The 7,603-nt window shown below is 46.8% G+C and overlaps 1 protein-coding gene across 2 annotated transcripts in view; it reads right to left on the bottom strand.

Annotated features, from left to right (window-relative positions):
- ADCY9 (adenylate cyclase 9) overlaps nucleotides 1-7,603 on the bottom strand; it is a 137,346-nt gene that overhangs the window by 99,762 nt on the left and 29,981 nt on the right. The window lies entirely within an intron of this gene.

Here is a 7,603-nt window from a genome sequence, read left to right as displayed (position 1 = left end):
ATATATATATAATATACACACACACACACACACACACACAGAGATGTATACATAGATTTATAGTGGAAAGATACTCACGGTCCATTAGGTTAAAAAAGGGGGATTATAAGACAGTGTATTTAATAGGACAGCATTATGTATATAAATATATGCATTGATATATACTTGATTTTGAAAAAATATTTGATATATATTGTATATGTACTGAAGAAGTCTAAAAACTTGATGTTGAAACATTCAAAATGGCTATCGCTAGTTCGTAAATGCTTTTTATCTTCTTTTTGCTTATCTGCCTTTTCTAAAACACCAAAAACATGTTTTACTTTCATAATAAAAAATAAATAAAAATAAGATGGTCACCCCTTTGCCATCTGCCTAAACAGAGAGCTAAAAGTCACACATTTCTTTTTTTTTTTCTTTCATATAGCACAGCCTAGAAGTCACACATTTCTTAAAGCTGTAATATTTACAAAGGAAAGAAAAATCTTCAAGCAATCTAAAACCTCAAACAGGAAATGGTTAAACTATGGCATATTAACTCAAAGAAATACTATTGTGTTATGTAGATGCATAGAAAAATCCCCATGAAATAGCAAAAGAAAACTAAAACACAAAATGATTGACATCAATTTTAACAAAGAAAAAAATTACCGACTATACCTCAGAATTTAAAGAAGTTAAACAGAGTGAGGTACTTTTTTTTTTGCGACAGTCTTGCTCTGTAGCCCAGGCTGGAGTGCAGTGGCATGATATCAGCTCACTGCAACCTCCACCTCCTGGGCTCAAGTGATTTTCCTGCCTCAGCCTCCTGAGTAGCTGGGACTACAGGCATGTGCCACCATGCCCAGGTAGAGAGAGAGAGAGAGAGAGAGAGAGAGAGAGTGTGTGTGTGTGTGTGTATACATTTTTTTTTTAATATATCCACCTTCAGAACCATGACGGTGTTCTCCAGGCCTCTACCAGGAACATGTTTCTTTTTTTGTAGAATGTCAATTTTATACCCCAGAAATATTCCACATGGCAACCAAGGTCCTGTAGAGAACACTTTTTTCCACTTGCCTCTTCTTTAAACTCCTAATTCACAATTTTGGTTTTTAATAACCTGCTCAAGAAAAAAAAAGAAAATCTCACATCGAAATGCCTTTACTACAGGGAAACAGCAAGAAATCTTGCTTGTCTCTGGGAATGCTTTTTTCTGTTTTCTGGTTAAGGAAAACATTTCCAAGTTCATAAAAACAAGGAACTAAAATTAGAGAGATGAGAACTGAACCTTGACTCGAGGTAGGGAAAACACTTATTTTTAAACCAAGAAACATTTCTAGGTCTGTGCTTTATGAGAAAGGAAGACGGGCATGCTGGTGTGTGTGGATGGTGTGGCCTGGGGATGGACCGGGAGCAGGGGGAGAAACCATCTCTCTGCAGGGTGGGGCGTTCCCTGCACCTCACACACATCTGCTCTTGTGGAATACAAATTGGAACTTATCAGTAGATGGCACTTGGGAAGTCTATTCACTTAACAGCAGGGAGAAGGTTACACATTGCTCACACCAGACCATGAAACCATCTCCACCTCTTGCTGTCACCATCCTCAGAGCCAGGAGTCGCTCTGTGGCCCCTTGACTCCAGAACAGCTGGCCATGCAGGAGACCCTCTAAGTCCCGCAGAACAGCTAACGCTTTGCAGAGATCCAGATGTAAGTTTAAGAAACACATTTGTTAAAAAGGTTTCTTAACAAGACACATCAGTGAAGTCTAAGACACTTAACCGGTGACTATTAAAAGAATAAATCTCTTCCACACGTTAAAACCACATTTATCTTGACAGTCCCAGCCTAGCTTGAAAGCCTTTGAGGGTGCTTTTACCTCCCACCACATCAAGTCTAGATTTCTTCCTTTCATCCTCTGACACCCACACGTTCAGCACATGCCGGGAGCCCGGGTGTGGGGGGGGAGGAGGGTGCTGTGTCTGCAGGGGCGTGTGGGTAAGAGAGCAAGTGAGGGTGCTGCGGGGGAGGAGGGTGCTGTGTCTGCAGGGGCATGTGGGTTAGAGCCAAGAGAGGGGGCCGGGGAGGGAGTGTTGGAGAGGGGAGAGGTGCGGAGGGGCACTGCCTTGTGAGGTCACCGGTGGGGATGTGGGTTCCAAGCAGCAAGAACAAGAGACTGTGGCCAAGTTGAAGAATCAAAGGCGAGTCACGCACAGGCAGAGTTGGTTAAATGATCCAATTTCACAAGTTTCTCCTAGAACAAGCACCTACATTTTCATTTTTTAAATGCTGCATGAAGGTTGCGCAGTAGCTCACACCTGTAATCCCAGCACTTTGGGAGGCTGAGGAGAGAGGATCACTTGAGGCCAGGAGTTTGAGACCAGCCTGGCCAACATAGTGAGGCCCTGTCTCTACAAAAAAAAATTTTTAATTAGCCAGGCACGGTGGTGCATGCCTTTATTCCCAGCTACTCAGGAGGCTGAGGTGGGAGGATCGTTACAGCCCAGGAGATCAAGGCTGCATGGAACCATTATTGCCGCTGCACACCAGCCTGGGCAACAAAATGGGACCCTGTCTCAAAAGAAAAACAAAAGCAAACAAAACTCCAAGTTTTAACTAAAGTCAAAGCCACTAATGCACCGTATCCCTAAGAGTCACTTTCTTTCTTCACATCCCCCGTTCCCACACGGCTACCTTCCTCACTAGCAGAAGCCTAATTATGCTTGGGGGATCTCCTTCCTACCTGCTTAGGAAGGAAATGCACACACGCACACATGCACGCACACACATGCACACACACCACACCCATGCATGCATGCACACACAGCCCACCCGCAGTAAGTAGATGAAGCAGGGTTAAGTCTGCCCCAGTGGGGCTTCATTCTCCTGTCCAGTGACTGAGGAGGGTGTGGCACATGACCCCACCTTGGCCAAAGGGAGCTGAGAGATGTCTGCTTGGGGACATCTGGGAAGTTTCTATGCTGATAAAATAAAGCATGCAGGAGAGGAAAAGGCCCTCTTCTTTACTGGATGTCACTGTGTCATTTGGAATGGCCGCAGCCACCTTGTGCCACAAGGGAAGACATCTCCCATATGGCAAGGACAGCAGAGTGCAAAGACAAAAAGCACCTGGGGTCCTGGAAATGTCAACAAACCTCTGAACTCATCAACCCTGGAACTGCCATATTTCTCATTATGTGGATAGTAAATCCTTTTTGTTTGTTTTAGGTAATTTTAGTTAGGTTTTCAGTAACTCACAGCAAAAATCACCTTAACCAACATAACGTGCTTATTTTATCAAAACTTAAAGTCTTTTTTTAGAAAAATCACTAATACATAATCTTTTTTTCTTTTTTTGAGACAAAGTCCCGCTCTGTTGCCCAGGCTAGAGGGCAGTGGCATGACCTCGGCTCACTGCAACCTCTACCTCCTGGGATCAAGCGATTCTCCTGCCTCAGACTCCTGAGTAGCTAGGAATACAGGCACCCGCCACCATGCCCAGATAATTTTTGTATGTTTAGTAAAGACAGAGTTTCGCCATGCTGGTCTTGAACTCCTGACCTCATAATCCACACGCTTCAGCCTCCCAAAGTGCTGGGATTACAGGCGTGAGTCACCACGCCCAGTCACTAATACATAAATTTTCTGTTTGTATGTGATACGAAAGTGTTTTCCCACTAGTGTGGCTACAATCAAAAAGATTAACAGCCACACGTATGTGTGGAGACGTGGGGAAATCAGGGCCCACACACACGCTGGTGCGAAGAGAAAACGACACAGCCACTGTGAAACACAGTCTGGACATTTCTCAAAAAGTTAAACATAGAGTTACCATATGATCCAGCAATTCCACTCCTAGGTACATACCCAAGAGAAATGAAAACCTACGTCCAGACGAAAACGTGTCTGCCAACATTCATAGGAACACTATGTGTCATAGTCAGAAAGTGAAACAACCCAAATGTCCATCAACTGAGGAATGGATAATCAACAAAGACAAACAAAATGCAATGGAATATTATACAGCCATAAAAAGGAAGAAAGCACTAGCACACGCTACACCAGAGGTGAACCTGGAAAGCATTAGGCTCAGTGAGAGAGGCCAGTCACAAAGGGCCACATATATGTGATTCCATTTTTATGAAACGTCCAGAACAGGCAAATGCAGAGACAGAAAGCAGCTTAGGGGCTGCCAGGGGCTGGGAGCACTGGGGGTGGCAGCTGAGGATGCTGAGCTTCTCTGTCAAGTGAAGAAAATGTCCCCAAACTGTCTGCGGTGACGGATGTCAAAGTGTAGAAACTGTACACTTAAACTGCTGAATTGTGTGACATCTGAATTACATCTCAGCAAAGCTTGTGCTTTTTTTTGGAGACAGAGTCTCGCTCTGTCGCCCAGGCTGGAGTGCAGTGGCACAATCTCGTCTCATTGCAACCTCTGCCTCCGGGGTTCAAGTGATTATCCTGCCTCAGCCTCCCAAGTAGCTGGGACTACAGGCGAACACCACCACTCCTGGTTATTTTTTTTTTATTTTTAGTAGAGACAGGGTTTCACCATGTTAGCCAGGCTGGTCCTGAACTCCTGACCTCAAGTGGTCTGCCTGCCTCAGCCTCCCAAAGTGCTGGAATTACAGGTGTGATCCGCCATGCCCAGCCTCAATAAAGCATTTTTTTTAAAAAGGAAACGTTGGCTGGGCATGGAAGCTCACACCTGTAATCTCAACACTTTGGGAGGCCAAGGTGGGGGATTGCTTGAGGCCAGGAGTTTGAAACCGGACTGGGCAACACAGTGAGACCCTATCTCTACAAAAAACACAGAAGTTTAAAACTTAGGTGGTACACACCTACAGTTCCAGCTACTCAGGAGACTGAGGTAGGAGGATCATCTGAGCCTGGGTAATGGCGGCTGCAGTAAGCCAGGACTGCACCACTGCACTCCAGCCGGGGTGACAGAGTGACTCTGTCTAAATATAAAAAAATACAAAAATACAAAAACAGGAAATGTTGTGACAGATTAGTGGCAATCTCTGTGTTTCTATTGTAACATAGTCAAACTGAGCTGTGCAGTGGTTATCAGAAACCCACCAAGGGACGACTCAGATTCCTGTGACTTCTTAAGTAACTACTTAACTTGGGCATTTATAATACTCAGACCAACTTCAATTCCCGGCTAACTGGTTTAGCTACAGCCAAAAAAAGCACACATTTGTAAGAGTCTTCAGATGCCTGTTTCTCCATTTACCAACTGGTGCCTTAGGTGTAAACAGTGCTGAGTGGTGGCACTCTGAGGTTGAAACATCCAGAAGCTGAAAGGGTGCACTGGAGGCTGCGCACAGTGGCTCATGCCTGTAATCCCAGCACTTTGGGAGGCCAAGGTGAGCAGATCACTTGAGCTCAGGAGTTCGAGACCAGCCTGGCCAACATGGTGAAACTCTGTCTCTACTAAAAATACAAAAATTAGCTGGGCATGGTGGCAGACGCCTGTAATCCCACCTACTCGGGAGGCTGAGATGGGAGAATCACTTGAGCCTGGGACGTGGAGATTGCCATGAGCTGAGACTGTACCACTGCACTCCAGCCTGGGCTCTGTCTCAAAAATAAAAAAGAGAGAGGGCAGGTTCCAAAAGAGAGGAGCACCAAGTGCACGTGCCCAGCACCCTGGAGGCCTCCAATAAAGTGTGTTGAACGCATGTACGTGTGAACGCCATCAACCGAGGTGGTATAGAAAAACCAACTCCTGGTCAGAGCCAGGAGGAACTCATCTAAGGTGGAGGCTCCCAAGAGCTGCAGCGGAGGGTCGCCAAAGGAGGGGAATTCCATGTGGGATTCCAACCCTAACTGGTTCCATGGAGGTGAATCGGACTTCATCAAGGAGGGAGAGGTCTGCATTGCCTCCGAGCAGTGCCTCTTGAAATGGGATGCCCCTAGCTGCCACTTCAGCATCACCTGGGAACTCGCAGGAAGGCATATTCTTGCCCAACCCTGGACCTGCTGAGCCAGACTCTCTAGGGTGGGGTCCAGATGTCTGCGCTTGGGCTCAGAGGGCGTCAATGCAGGCTCGAAAGAGAGCCACTCCTCTGGGGACAACCAGGGCAGTCCTTCCAGTAGTGCGTGTCCAGGATGACCAGTGGGTGCTGGTGTTCAGGGCACTGTCCTGACATCTACTCATTTATTCCACAATTTTTTAAAAAATGACACCCGCTGAGTATCTGCTGCGCCCTAAAAAAATCAAAAAGACTCCGCTAACGCATAGGGAGTCATCCAGCCCAGGTCAGTGTACTAAAAGGTAGGCCGACGGCCACCAGGAGAGCACCGAGGGGTAGAGGGGTGCTGCTTGGGGGTGGGGAGGATGGCAACGCAAGGAAAACAGATTAGGACGAGAAGAAAAAGAAGTGCCGCCAGACCCTGGCACAAAGCTAGAAGGGAGATCACGCCTATCGAGGGGGAGGAGGGCAACAGAGAAGAAGAAAGAGAGAAGCCGCCTCTCCACTGCCTTCCACTGAGGGTCTATTGCCAGCATGTGGAGAATCAGCCTCATCTGATGTACTACAGGCAGAGGTGGCAGCCCAGGCCTTGAGGTCAGAGAGCCTATCCCATGTGACTCACATCACCCAGGCCTGTGACAAAGAACAAGCACACACTCCGCTCAGATGACACGTGTAGCTGGCCCTGACCCAGGAGGGATCACGTACGTGAGGAGACGTTAGTGTCCAAAGAGAGCTCATCAGCCCCGAGAAAGTTGACACAGAATAGTGAAACTTCATCTACTCAGGGGGCGGCTCACCCTCGGCCTCAGTGCAAAATGCAGATATTATCCACTGACACTTCCGTAAGTATCTCAACAAAACTGGACTGTGATTTTTGTTTTCATTAATTTTTTTAAGACAGGGCCTCACTCTGTCGCCCAAGCTGGAGTGCAGTGGCGCAATCTCAGCTCACTGCAACCTCTGCCTCCTCGGTTCAAACAATTCTCCTGCCTCAGCCACTCAAATAGCTGGGATTACAGGTGCGTGCCACCACGCTCGGCTAATTTTTGTATTTTTAGTAGAGATGGAGTTTCACCACGTTGCCCAGGCTGGTCTCAAACCCCTGACCTACAGTGATCGGCCCATCTAGGCCTCTCAAAGTGCTGGGATTACAGGCATGAGCCACAGCACCTGGCCCTCCAATGCTTCCTTATTCTGCCCTAATCAAGGTGCTGCTCCTTCTTGGAATCCTTCCATCCTAACAACTCACCTGATTAATCCTATTCCATTCTGATACCGTGCCCTACATCCCAACAAAGTATGCCTTTTACCTGCATTCTATTAATGTGAAATCCACTCTGACTTTCTTTGTGAGCATTTCTACATGTATCTGCATCCCTCCTGAAAGAGGGAGTTTCTTTTATGGTGAGGTTGTGTTTTGTATACAGATTAGTTTGTTCTGTAACATCTCCTCTGAAGGAAGGCTGGCCACAGTGGCTCACGCCTGTCATCCCAGCACTCTGGGAGACCGAGGGGGGCAGATTGGTTGAGGCAGGAATTTAAGACCAGCCTGGCCAACACAGCGAAACTCTGTCTCTACTAAAAATACAAAAATTAGTTGGGGGTGGTGGCGCATGCCTGTAATCCCAGCTACTCG

Source organism: Cebus imitator, unplaced genomic scaffold (genome assembly GCF_001604975.1).
Source record: "Cebus imitator isolate Cc_AM_T3 unplaced genomic scaffold, Cebus_imitator-1.0 Scaffold322, whole genome shotgun sequence".
In the NCBI taxonomy this organism is placed as follows: Eukaryota; Metazoa; Chordata; class Mammalia; order Primates; family Cebidae; genus Cebus; species Cebus imitator.
This window is presented reverse-complemented; position numbering and strand designations above follow the sequence as displayed.